At 43.6% G+C, this 13,996-nt stretch overlaps 1 long non-coding RNA gene across 2 annotated transcripts in view; it reads right to left on the bottom strand.

The window, feature by feature from the left end:
- LOC142603499 (uncharacterized) overlaps positions 1 to 13,996 on the bottom strand; it is a 274,639-nt gene that overhangs the window by 196,197 nt on the left and 64,446 nt on the right. The gene's annotated exons all lie outside the window — the stretch shown is intronic.

Raw genomic sequence — 13,996 nt, 5'->3', positions numbered from 1 at the left:
AACCAGACAAGGGTCTGCAGGGAGATTTGAACATGCAGCTCCACAGTCCAGGTCATTACCAAGGGAGCAACAATATAAGTTAGAAAATTAATTCCTTAAACAGAAGGATTCAGAAAGTTTGTTTCTGCTGTTTGCCATGAACCACAGCCCAGGTGCGACACTGGCAAATCTCCTGAGCAAAAGAAGTCACCAGCACCCTGGCCCAGGTTAGCAGAGAGCAGGTTCTTGCCCTTCACACTTCACTAACACAGCACAGTTGTCCACGAGCTATCAAAGTTTGAAGAGCCCTAATCTAGAATAACACTTCTCAGCCAGAGGATTGTGAAAGACAAATAGGACACTGCTAGGTGCTGGAAATATCATTCCTTAAAGTACAGAAAATGTTGCTATTCCACTGCTGGCCAAGATCTACATCATCTTTTTGAAGCATGTACAAGTGTAAATAGGCCCAGAATTTTCTCACTAGGGTTTTTTAACTCCTAATTTCACAGTAAACAGAATCAAAAAAGAGAGGAAAAATCTTGAGCTTCTGTTAAAGTGCCATCAACACAAAGAGATAGACATATGTTGCTCTGGAAAGTCTCTGTGCGCTGTCTGGGCCATTAAGCTGGAGGCATAATCAGGTAAAACTACCTAAAACCCATGGTATATTTGTCCTGTCCACAGAGCTACTGCTCCTCAGACTTGGAGATTTTCAGCATTTGCCAGCAGTGCCTCTCTGCTCCTATAAGCCTCGCCCCAAAAGCCCACGCACCCCCTCGCTGCCCCCCAATCCCACCCCACTCTGGCAAGGGAGCACAGGTCTCCTCTGTGTGAGGCTTGCTCAGTAACACAGACAGCATATGGCATCCCACAATCAGCCTTATGATCTCATCTTGTCTGACTGCTATTTTTACAGCTTGTTATTAATAAGAATAAACCAGGAATTTGAGGTGCTGTCATGTTGGATAGTCACACGCTTACAGCCCAGATGGTGCTTTATCAGGGTTACAGATTGCCAGGCAGAGGAGCACACAGAGGGGAGCCACACACAGCTGCACACAGGCTCTACTCCTTATTCCCAGCTATGAGTAGACAGAGGTGAGACAGGAGAACAGATTTGCCCTCAAGTGAGAGAAAAATGACGTATTAGCAAAACCATAGCACTAGTCCTACCTTGGTGAACTGAGGGAGGATGAACCACGATTTGCAACTCCCACCAGACTCAGCAAATTAAACAAAGCTCTCCTAGGGGACTGGGTGGGTATATGTACTCTCTGAGCAGAGGCATCAGCTCAACAGCTGAGCTCCATAACTTTCATTATTTCCACCCACCCTGCTGGCTATCACCTTCCTACCCTGTTAGCAGAGAGGAGATAAATTTAGGACACCTGTAGGTAGGCTCACCTGTGACTTTGCTCTCATCCTCACCAGACCTACCCAAAGTCCTCACTGTCTTCAGGTCCTCTCCACCAGTAAACCCCAAAGAAGGGCTCAGGTGGTAATTAGTGCAAGCTTCTGGCTTCATCAGCGTAGATGGGAGACAAGTCTGCTCCTGAGACCCAAGTGCAGGTCTGATCCACTGTTTCATGGGCTGAATAGACACATGTTACAAAGAATGTGAAGACATCGGGGACTTGTAACACAGATGCCCAACAGTGGCTGCATCTAGCCAGGGTGTTGTCTAGAAGGGTTCACTCAGTCTAAGAGAGCATCAAGGTCAGATCATTAGATGAGTTCAAAGTCCACATTTCAGCCATCAAGTTCTTTTAGCTTGGATGGACACCAAAGTCCCTGGGGGCACTGCAGCCCTATCTCGACTGTTTTTCCCATTATACCTCTTCCTGCAGAGACTGCCCCAAGAGAGGCTGCAACAAGTTCACTTTGACCAGGGAACAAAACTGCTCACCGTGCTGACCTCACGACCCACTGTCATTATAGGGGTCAGCCCTGCTTGCATCATGTGCTGAAGTATTTTGACCTACAGATATGGAGAACAGAATCTCTTTGAAGTCAGCAATATCCAGTGGAAGAAGGGAAAAAATTCCCCCCAACACGCGTGAGGCAGCACACACGTGAAGGTGGCAGCAGCTTCTGGCAGCCTGACAGGCATGGAGGGTGCACGCACACCACTGAGGCATTGGGGTGGTTTCCACACAGATAAGAAAACCCCTCCAGTCACTCAGCCTACAGACCAACCCATGGCTGCAGAAATGTCTGCTTGTCTGCTTCATACAACCTTGGCAAGAAATACAGAGCTGAGGAAAGAGTCATGAGGAAGGAGGCAAAACACTACTCGCAGATGACAACCAGAAGTAAGCATCCTAGGGATGGGAATGTGTCCTTCTGACCTAACTGCAAAAGGATGGGGAAAGAAAAAGTGCAGAAACGGGTCAGGGAAGGCAAAGTGTAAGAATAAGGCAACAGGAGGAGGAACAGGAAGAAGGTTTTAAAGTTATATGTAAGAGGAACGGGGCTGGCTGAGAAAGACAGTGGGAATCGGCTGTTCCAAGCAGCCCAAAAATACTGTCCAGCTGTGCGCAGCCATGGGGCCAGAGGCCAAGGCTGGGTGCCTGGCTGAGGGAGGAGGGGGAGATGTGGCTGAAAGGGGAGGGGGGGGGCAGAGAGGGCTGCCGACAACTACGAAAGCTCTACAGAACTCATAAAACAGCCCGGGCTCCAGCTGCTCGCTGGGCTCAGCCCGACACACCGATGCCCAGGGTTGTTCCTGCAAAGCCAGGCACCCGAGCGCGATGGAGGTGGGTGAATCCCCCTCTCCTGGAAGGCAAACGTGCAGCGCGGCAGCCGAGAGCACATGTGTGTGTTGAAACCCCGTTAGTGCTCCCGCGTGGGCGGTTAACGGAGCGGTCCCTCCCTCCACTGCCTGCCCTGGAAGCGGCTGTGGAGCCTGGAAGGGCCTCTTGTCTTTAACGCCTCACGCTGACCTTTACACGGGGCCGTGTGTGCTGCTGATTTATTTTACCCCACCAGGGACACCGCTGTAGCAATGCATTAAAAACCAGCAGCTTTCTGCTGCATGCAAGATACTCTGCAATTTGCGCTGGCAGCAAGGCAGGTTTGAGAGGGGGCCTGAGCTGGCTTGGGTTTTAATTAAAAAGGGTGATGTGTTTTTTAGACGGGCTCAGGGTTGTCTCTTTGGCACGTTTGGCTGATCCTCCCCAACTCCTACTAACTTCCAGAGGAGCAGGGGGACTTCAAGCCTTGCAGGACAGAGGATTTGGGAAGGATCCTCCCCAGCTTTGGAACATTTATGTCCCACACCTCTTTCTGCTGGTCAGTCAGATGCTTCTGCATCCTCTTCAGCCAAATCCCAGGCCTGAGAACTGAATCTGCCTGAAGCGATAGTTTCATCCCCAGCCCATCCTCCTTCTGCCTTCTCTGAGCTACAGCGAGGTTCGGGCTGGTTCCTCAGGGCAGCCGTGCATTGTCCGTCCCCGTCCTGGGAGGAGGAAAAGGAGGGGAAGATGTGGACGTGGCAAAACCAAATCGTGCTGTCGGTGTTTCAGCCAGCTGGTAAACCACCAGGGAAACTGAGGAGGGAGCAGGAAGCAAGCACCTCTTGGCAAGAAGTTTCTGGATGAGTTTTGACTATGGAGGACAGCTGAGGGAGTTGGTGGGTGGCGAGGAGACAGCGTGGAGAGGACCAGGAATGATGAAAGGCTTGCCAGAACTGGGTCCTCATAATAACCTTATTCCAGCTACCTGGCCCTGAAGGAAGGAGAAAACCCCAGAGGTCCCACCACGCTTTCCTCCCTTCCATCTCCATCCAGAGCCCCGCCAGAAAGCAGAGAGCTGCTCCCTGCCTGCAGCTGGCTGTCTCCCCAGGAGGCCATCTCCTCCTCTCACCCAGCTGGAAAACAGACTGAGGAGGGAGCTGCGTTTTGAAAACAGAAAGGAGCGTCTTAATGCGCCATTGTTCAGTGGGTAATTGCTTCCTTTCTTTCCCTGCTCCTGGTGAAGCCAGGGGCAATTCCTTCTAGCTGGAGGCAGCCTCCTCCAGCCTTCTACTTAAGTCCTTAAGAGGGACCTTCCAAAGAAATAATTGCTGCCTTTCTACTTCACAGTATTAACAAACATCTTTCAACCCCATTTCAACACTTAGTGAGTTTTATTTAGGTGATGAAGGGATTGTCTTTTTTATTTTAGCTCCTTCAGTCTTTTCTCTTTTCTCTCTTTCTGATTCTTTTTCCTCTTTCAGTCCCAAAAAGAATATATACATTTGTAAGGTCAATTCAGAACTATTCTTAGAATTCAATGTTGTGCAAATTTAAAATTATGTCCAGCAGTAATGTTTAACTCTGAAAAATAAGGTGCTTTGGATCAAATGAAATAAGACTTTTAAGTAAGAAATATTAGTTTATCCCCCAATATGTCCCTGCTTTAATGCAGGCTAAAATTTAAATCCTCACTCTCAAAGGACTAAATTGTCCATCAAATTATTTACTAAAGCCTATAAACAACTCAGGAGGTGAGGAGGTCTCATCAGCTCAACACAGCCAGCATATGATGGGGAAATTTCAGAGAAAAATGGATTTAATAAAGTAAATATGGTTTCAGTGGATGGTCTCACTACAGCAGCACTGACACAACCTTCTTTTTCATGCATGAAAGAACTGCACATTTGTATTCAGTAAGGACTGCAAAAGTGAAGATCAAGGAATATGTAGCCCTTATCTACCTAGGAGGAGAAACCACAGGTGGTGGTGAGTGGTGAGGTAGGACCGGAGCCCATCCACCAAAGCCAACCAGAGAGGAGCTGAAGCCTTCCATACTCCCAAGAAAATCCCCAAATTAGCACATTATATCTTTAGCCTCCTACTCAGAGTATATGTTCAATGGCTGGATTTTCCCCCAAGTTTCTTTAGTCCACAGGAGGCCAGGACTTTCTTCTTGCTGCAAACCACTGGATGATACTGTTTGTTACAGCACCTTCTTGGGTGGTAGGCTGTGAACTTGTAGGGTGCTCTGAAGAGAAAGGATGGCTGAGTGACCGTTCCTCCCTGGTGAGAGACATGAGGAGGGAGAGACCCATGGTGGACTAAAACAAGAAGAAATTAAAATGCAGACATACTGAATCAAAGAAAATTCACTCAATAGCCAATGTGACTATTAAGCAGGTATCCTTTATTGCAGCGCTGGGAGTCGCACCGGGATATTTCCACGAACGTGCGTCTCGACGAGAAACAAATTGTTCGTGATTTATATTACAAAAGAGTTTACATATTCATTAGGTTTCTGATACATTTAATACATATTCATTATTATTCCGGGAACTCCTGAATATATGCTAATGTCCTGATACGCCTGCGCAGTTTCTTTCTCAGGTGGTCGTCAGGGGTCGTCCTCCTCAAATCTTCCTCTTTCTCCTCTTCTTCAGTGTACAGAGTTGGGTGACCTCTTCTTCATTATCCCCGTTTTGCAAGCTCAGCAACCTTGTTATCCATCCTGCCCAGATGGTCCCAGGCTTGTTGGCATGTTGGGCCTCCCTTTATCAGGTTGCCTCAAACTTTGTGTCTTTTCTAGTTCATACCCAAGGACTATTCCCTAATTTACGGCTTCTCTTATCCTGCTTCTGCATTCCAACTATTTTATTAATTGTTTTCTTTTGTACTGGAGCATGAGACAGGCGAAGCCTGAGTTTGTGGGGCCTGACTCAAGTATTGCCAAGTGTTTTTTTTTTTTTTTTTTTTTAAATTGTTATACGCTAATTAGATTCCCCTATTCATTCCCCCCTTTTCATTAAAGTTGCGAATTCTTTCGCAAGAAGGCCTACAATACATTCTCTTTTTGCAATGTTCTCTTAAAGTATTTCCCTGACTCTACTGCGTGTCTTATCTTATTTTGTTTCCAGTTCTCATATTCTCCTGAAGTTCGCCTACTACACCAAAATGCACATTGTATTAATATACAAGTCAGGATTATCATCAGTCCTATAAGCAGGACAAAACCAAATAGCTGCCGGAGCCAGGTCGAATTAGGTAGCCAGGAAGTTAACTTGTGCCAAATTTCTTCAAAACCCCATGAGGTATCGTCTTTAGTTATTTTATGCAATATTTCGCTTTGTCTACGGATTTCATCTAAATCTGTGGAGATTCTACCGCTTTGGTCTATGTACATACAACAGCTTATATTTATGGTTGCACAAACACCACCTTGTGAAGCTAATAATAAATCAAGGGCCATTCGGTTCTGAATCACTTCTTTTGACAGACTAGTTATTTCAATTTGCAAGGCCTGTATTGCATCAATGGTTTTGTTCTCAATGTTTTCTATTACTGCTGAAATGTTCACTATAGTTTTTTCTAGTTCACTTACCCCTAGCCATGGGAGAAACCACCTTACAAAACTATGGAACTTAGTAAACCTATCTGCTATAGCATTATGAGTTTTCTTTATCCTTTTGAGGGAAGTTGTTATTCTTTCATCCTGTGAGTATAGTTTGTCAACGATAGTAATGTTAGGAACTAAAGCTCCAAGAGTACAAGCTCCTTTCCATCCTAGGGGCAATATCTTCATAGCCAATGTACCACATAGCCAATACCATCCCGTTCCTAATGGGACTGGGAGTCCAGTATAGTTCAACCTTTGAAAAACAGGATCAATCAATGTCATATTTAAAGAAATGGACTTGTTACATTTTGAATATTCTCCTACAAAGGTGCCCTTTCCTGAACTTACTAAACAACTATTACTTGAGGTATAATTTGCTATCATCACGTCTACCTTCCATTCCTGGTTCCATTTGGACTGGGAATCTTTTCTAAGGGTGGTGTTTGCCCAATAAACCGGATTTGTCCAGGAGACATTAGATGGAAGTGGAACTCCTATTAAGGATATTCCGTGGCCAGAATATTTAGGCATCTGGGTGCAGATCCAACAATCATTCTTATGTAAGATTTGGGTGATGTTTTGGACTAGAGAGAAGTGTAGATTTTGATTCCATCCTTCTACCTGACTGACATGGCTCAGGCACTTGAAATGGTCCATTCCACTTCTCTTCCAATGGTTTACCTGTGAAATTCTTAACATAAACCCAGTCTCCGGGTTTAAAAGGATGTATGGGTTGATCTAATCCTCTAACTCGTGTTGCTAGAACAGTCTGTTCGATTATATTTAACTGTCTGTGACTATTACCTTTTCCTATTACACCCATCTGAATCTTGTTTGAGGTATTCGGATTATTCTTTAAACAAATTTCGCACCTTTGGGTTACTTGTTTCACACTAGTGTACAAATTTCAACTTACTAGCTTCTGGTTTAATTGTTTATATAAAGCATCTGTACCCCAATGTGTTTTCTTATGTTCATCTAAAACTAATTTCCATAACAAATTAGAGGGTACTATTATTCGTCCATCTGGAACATAAAACCATCCATCTTTTCCTTTGTTACCTTCTAAATCATTGATTAATTTTTTATCTTCTTTGGAATACTTATCTGGCTCCAAATCAGAATTTGGAATTTGAAGTTTACCATCTGGAATTAAGGCTGCCATCACTTTACCCTTTTCTGCTGCCTTTCTAGCCCCTGAGTCTGCCAATTTATTGCCAATCTCTTGGTCGGTGTTACCTTTTTGGTGCCCTTTACAATGCATAATAGCTATTTTTTCTGGAAGATTTACGGCTTCTAGTAACTTTAGAATTTCTTTTGCATGTTTAATATATTTTCCTTGAGCAGTGAGAAGTCCTCTTTCCTTCCAGATAGCACCATGGGCATGTACAACTCCAAAGGCATACTTTGAGTCTGTCCAGATATTAATCTTCTTCCCTCTTGCCAGCTCTAACGCTCGGGTTAGTGCAATGATTTCAGCCTTTTGTGCTGATGTCCCTGGAGGTAATGATTTTGCTTCTATTACCTTTTGGGTAGTGGTCACAGCATATCCTGCTTGGCATTCTCCATGTTTCACAAAGCTGCTTCTGTCTGTATACCAGGAGTCCTCGGCATCGTGGAGCGGCTCCTCTTTTAGATCGGGACGGCTGGAATATACCGCTTCCATCGTTTTTAAACAGTCATGGACCACCGGCTCCAAGATTTCCCCGCTAAGGAAAGAAGCTGGGTTCACAATGTTAGTGGTGACTATAGTTATATCATCTTGTTCCACTAGTATTGCTTGGTATTTCAGAAATCTAGAGGGGGAAAGCCAGTGTCCTCCTTTTTGTTCTATCATCACGGCTGAAACTGTATGAGACACCATTACTGTAATTTTCTGGCCCATTGTAAATTTGCGTGCTTCCTGTACATTCAGGATAACTGCAGCTACTGCTCGTAGACATCCAGGCCATCCTCTGCTTACTTCATCCAATTGCTTAGAAAAGTAAGCTACTGCTCTTTTATAAGGGCCTAGTTGCTGAGCCAGCACCCCTAAGGCTATTCCTTGCCTCTCATGAGAAAATAGCCAGAAGGGTTTAGACACGTCAGGAAGACCTAAAGCCGGTGCTCTCATCAGTTCTGTTTTCAGTTGTTCAAAGGCTCTTTTTGCTTCTCCTGTCCAGGTCAACTTTAACTGATTATCTTTTAGTAATTGATTCAATGGTTTTATTAAGAGTCCATAATTATATATATGCATAATTTGCACCATCCTGTCATACCTAAAAAGGTCCTAAATTCTTTTGCTGTTCCCGGCAATGGCGTGCAGCAAATAGCTTCTTTTTGACCTTCTCTTTGTCCTCCTGAGATCTCAAATCCGAGGTGACTTGTTGCTGAATCACTTGGGCCTTTTGCTGGGAAACTTTGTATCCACTCAATCCTAGAAAATTTAACAAGCTCACTGTCCATTGGGCGCAGTCCTCCTTAGTAGTTGTAGCCACTAGTAAATCATCCACATATTATAATAAAGTCCCTGTCTGAGATGGAGGAGTCCATGTTTCGAGTTCTCGGACCAACTGGTTCCCAAAAATAGTAGGGCTATTCTTAAGTCCTAGAGGTAACACCGTCCAAGTTAATTGTGTTTTCCTGCCTGTTTCAGGATTTTCCCATTCAAAAGCAAACAGCTTCTGACTCTCTGCTGCCAAGGGCAGACAGAAAAATGCATCCTTCAGGTCCAGTACGGTAAACCAAATTTGGTCCTGTACTAGCTGATAATTCTTCCCATCCGGTTTCTTCACCGGTAAAATTGGGGTATTATACTCTGATTTACATTATATGAGCAACCCGTATTCTATAAAGTTGAATATTAACCTTTTAAATTCCTTTTTGGCCTCTATTTTTAATGGGTATTATTTTGTCTTACCAGATTTGTTCCAGGTTTAAGGATAATTCTTATGGGTTTCGCTCTTCTGGATCTACCCGGGACCTCATTAGCCCGTGTCAAAAATGTCACTGTATTCTTCACCTCCTCGGGAATTCCTTTGTTAGTCTTAGGTTGCTCCTGCAACATAAAAACTCTTGCCTCAATGGCTTTAGATTCAGGGATTAATAATTGAACTTTCCCGTCTTTAAAGGTGATATGCATTTCCAATTTACTCAATAGGTGCCGTCCCAAGAGTGGTATAGGACATTCGGGCATATATAAAAATTGGTGAGTTATCCATTGTTTTCCGAGCTTAAAATTTAAAGGATGGAAAAGGCACGCTGTTCCGCTTTCCCTGTGGCACTCACAATGTTTACTGTATCATCACTCAATTTTCTTTGATAAGTATTTAACAGAATAAGTTGCCCCGGTATTTGCAAGAAAATCTATTTTCCTTTTTCCCAGCTCTACTGTAGCCAGGGGTTCTGCTGGGGAGGTTTCCCCCGGTCCCCTTCAGGACCTAGTTCAGGGGAACTGAGGTTGAAAGGGAGCTGCTTATCGTGCCTCCTCCAGAACCTCTGCACTGGTAGGAACAGGACCCCTAAAACGGTCCTTAAATTTCTGATAATCCCATTTTCAATGTCCCAGTTCTTTACAATATGCACACTGATGATCTCCTAAGGTATTACTGGTATTTTGTGCTGGAGGGGTCTTGCCTCTCCCCCTTGGTATTGCCGTCCTCCCTTGAAGTTAGTTTGCTGACGCTTCCTGCAGTGCAGCTCTCACGTTACCCTCTCTTTCCCTGTCTCTCCCTGCCTGTCTCCGCTCTTTCATTTTCTTGTTGTTCTTTTCTAACTTCCTTCTACAAAACAACATCAATTGTAACACTGTATTATATTCCAAATTCTTATTCTTGGGCTGTTTTTTTTTTAAAACTTCTCCACTCTGATTACTTCCCATTTTACTATCTCGCCAACCACAAACAATCTTTACTATTTCGGTAGCACACTCCTTTTTCTCAAGGGGTTCACACTTTACACTTAGCACACTCTATGTCTGTCCCAGATTGAATTCACAATTTCTGTTTATACCATAAACATTCAAAAATGATTATTGATTCACAATATTTTTGGGGTGTCAAAAGCAATATTCTGATTCCCACATTTATCAACAATTCTACTTCAGGGGCTGCATCATTCGGATTTTTAGTTAATCTTTTAACACAGCAATAAAGGACATCCAAACTTACATGTCAATGCTACTATTAATCTAAATAATTACCCAGAAGGGTATCATTAATCATTCGCTTCGTCCTTCTCCGGCTGTTTCCCTCGCGGGATAACAGAACCGCGGATCCGGACTCCACACTCGCTTCGTACGTGATTGTACGTCTCACACACTCACACAAATTCAAACACCTCAAGTTATACTTGAGAAAGAAAAGAAAGAAAAAAAAAAAAGAAAATTCTTGAAACTGTAACTGTTAAGCTCCTAAACAACCAATACCTCCAGACAGTTAGTTTTCAAGTGCGTGTGTGTGTGTGACAGTAACTGTTAAACTCCTAGACAACCAATACCTCCAGACAGTTACAAGTGCGTGTGTGTGTGACAGTAACTGTTAAACTCCTAAACAACCAATACCTCCGGACAGTTACAAGTGCGTGTGTGTGTGACAGTAACTGTTAAACTCCTAAACAACCAATACCTCCAGACAGTTACAAGTGCGTGTGTGTGTGTAACAGTAACTGTTAAACTCCTAAACAACCAATACCTCCAGTCAGTTACTGTCCCAATGTATGCGAATAAGACGCTAGCAGTCCCGCATACGCTCAACCCTGCGTTATAACGTAACGACCTACGGGGAGCCACCAAACAACCGGTTCCAAAAACAGAGTAGTAACTGTTAAACTCCTAAACAACCAATACCTCCAGACAGTTACTTAAACAAATAAAAATAAAAACAAAATATTTTAAAGAATACCTTTCAATAGATGGTCCTTGTCTGCCCCCGCAGTGATCCGATTGAGGAGAGGAGTCTCTCCGGAGAAATCCCCGGGGGTACCCAAGAGAGTCCCAATCTCAATGGGTCCTGCAGCCGGGCAGAGAGGGTCCCATCTGGGGTGCCAATCTGAATCAAAGAAAATTCACTCAATAGCCAATGTGACTATTAAGCAGGTATCCTTTATTGCAGCGCTGGGAGTCGCACCGGGATATTTCCACGAACGTGCGTCTCGACGAGAAACAAATTGTTCGTGATTTATATTACAAAAGAGTTTACATATTCATTAGGTTTCTGATACATTTAATACATATTCATTATTATTCCGGGAACTCCTGAATATATGCTAATGTCCTGATACGCCTGCGCAGTTTCTTTCTCAGGTGGTCGTCAGGGGTCGTCCTCCTCAAATCTTCCTCTTTCTCCTCTTCTTCAGTGTACAGAGTTGGGTGACCTCTTCTTCATTATCCCCGTTTTGCAAGCTCAGCAACCTTGTTATCCATCCTGCCCAGATGGTCCCAGGCTTGTTGGCATGTTGGGCCTCCCTTTATCAGGTTGCCTCAAACTTTGTGTCTTTTCTAGTTCATACCCAAGGACTATTCCCTAATTTACGGCTTCTCTTATCCTGCTTCTGCATTCCAACTATTTTATTAATTGTTTTCTTTTGTACTGGAGCATGAGACAGGCGAAGCCTGAGTTTGTGGGGCCTGACTCAAGTATTGCCAAGTGTTTTTTTTTTTTTTTTTTTTAAATTGTTATACGCTAATTAGATTCCCCTATTCAATACCATATCATTTTGTTGCGCAGGGAGATGTGCTTTTACCTGATATCTAAAAGTGCACAATTTGGATGGCTCCTTCACCAGAGGAAAGAGGATGGAAATGGAAGTAAAATTATCAGACAGATGCTTAAAAGAATCCTTTTAGTCTGACAGTCTCCAGCACGGCTTGGTTTTAGGACTATCTTGACAAAGGATAAATAAGTACAGGCACAGTGACACCTGACATTACAGTTTTTTGGGAGAACCCGTACGACTTAAAGGTAAGAAAATGCTGAAGACACATATTCCATACAGTGTAAGTAACCTAAAATCACAGATGCACTGAAGTCTGAAAGGGAGAGAGATCTGTTTGAGAGCTGACTTTTAACAACCATAGCAGTCTAGCAGACTGTCCCAGTTGAGACTGTCTGTCCCAATTTTCTCCCAAATCAGTCCTGAAGCCGGTGCACTACATGCTGTCACGGTGCAAGCACTGGGCAAGATCACCTGGGGCTTAGGAGCCTGTGGGTTGGCTAAAGCCCATGTGAAAAGCAGGAAAAAATCGTGAGGATTCCCTACAGAGTTCAAGAAATCATCTGAACCTTTTCCAGCCAATACACAAGTTCAGAGTCAAGCAAATATTTCCCAACACCTCGGTCTGTCACTTTGGTTTTGCCTCCTTATCGGCTGTGGATTGGCCACGTTGCATTCCTTCTGCTCTCCAAAAGGCCAAGAATAAATCACACACGAATGGTTTGAATGCCTGAGACTTAAGCTCTTGCTTAAAGTTAAGCATGTGGTTAAGTGATTTGCTGGTGAATTTAAGCTCTGGAGTGTTTTGCTGAATTGGACCCAGTGGAATAGCTAGATCTGCAGAAAAGCTAAAAATAAATAAATAAAAAAAATAGTTCTTAAAAAATCACATTATTTCAGAAGTTCAGAAAAGTTTTAGGTTTTTTTATGCTTCAGGTACAGTTTTGCAGGGAGGGTGGTCTTATTTTATCAAGTGAACTCACCTTTGTTACATATATGGACAATGTATACCTGTGAATTACACCGGCTCTTTCTCTCCTCCTTCTCCAATACACAGATAAGCGTTCCTCTGAGCAAATGTATTGGAAGAACAAAAGATTCTTTGTGAACAATACATTTATTGTTCCAGTTTTAAAAAATAAATATTTATTTAAAAACATTAAAATTTAGCCAAGGGGTTGGGGGGAGGGGGTGTAAAGAAGGGATTTGTTTTCCTGCCATAACACCTTCTCAAGTGAACATTATTGCTAAACAAAGACACATCAGAAGACACTTTTAATTAAATAGATTTAAGGGAGAATTCAATGGATTTCTGCCAGTTTACACCAGCAGAGAATTTGACCCTAGGTGATTCTGTGTGTGGGAGATATTTGTACTTCTGAGTTGGGGGCTTCAGGGGGATATTTGGATTTTAGATAGTCAATCTCTATTTGCGCTTATCATACAGCAAAACCTTGAGGTACCTTTAGAGGTTGGTTATAGATTGTCCTTATTTGAAATTGTTTTTTCTTTAAATAACAAGAACATGAACAAAGGCCAAAAATTGTATATCTTTGGTTGATATGTGCATTTTGTGGGGACGGAGGGTGGGGAAGGGTACCACCAGCCTGAAAACTTTTCTTATTGCAAGCAATGTTGAAGTCTGGAGAAGCTTTGCATGGGAACACCTCTGCATGCCTGCTCTTAGAAAATCAGATTCAGTCTTTGGGTGTTTTCCTCTCACTGAGCATTTCTTCACATCTGGCAGCTTCTCTCACCCAGCCCTCTCCCCAGGACCCTCCTGCTTTTTCAAAAGAATAAGGACATAGAATCCTCAGCAACCCCTCCCTCCTCCCTGCTTCAAGCCACTTTAGAAACCTCTGCCAAGAGCCTGTCTCTCTGGTACCACAGCTGGCTAACAACAGACTGCGGGTGAGACCAGATGTCCTCTCATCTTTATCTGTACATCTGCAGGCTGCAAGTCCTGGAAGGTCCT

Source organism: Balearica regulorum, chromosome 12 (assembly GCF_011004875.1).
Source record: "Balearica regulorum gibbericeps isolate bBalReg1 chromosome 12, bBalReg1.pri, whole genome shotgun sequence".
Taxonomy (NCBI): Eukaryota; Metazoa; Chordata; class Aves; order Gruiformes; family Gruidae; genus Balearica; species Balearica regulorum.
This window is presented reverse-complemented; position numbering and strand designations above follow the sequence as displayed.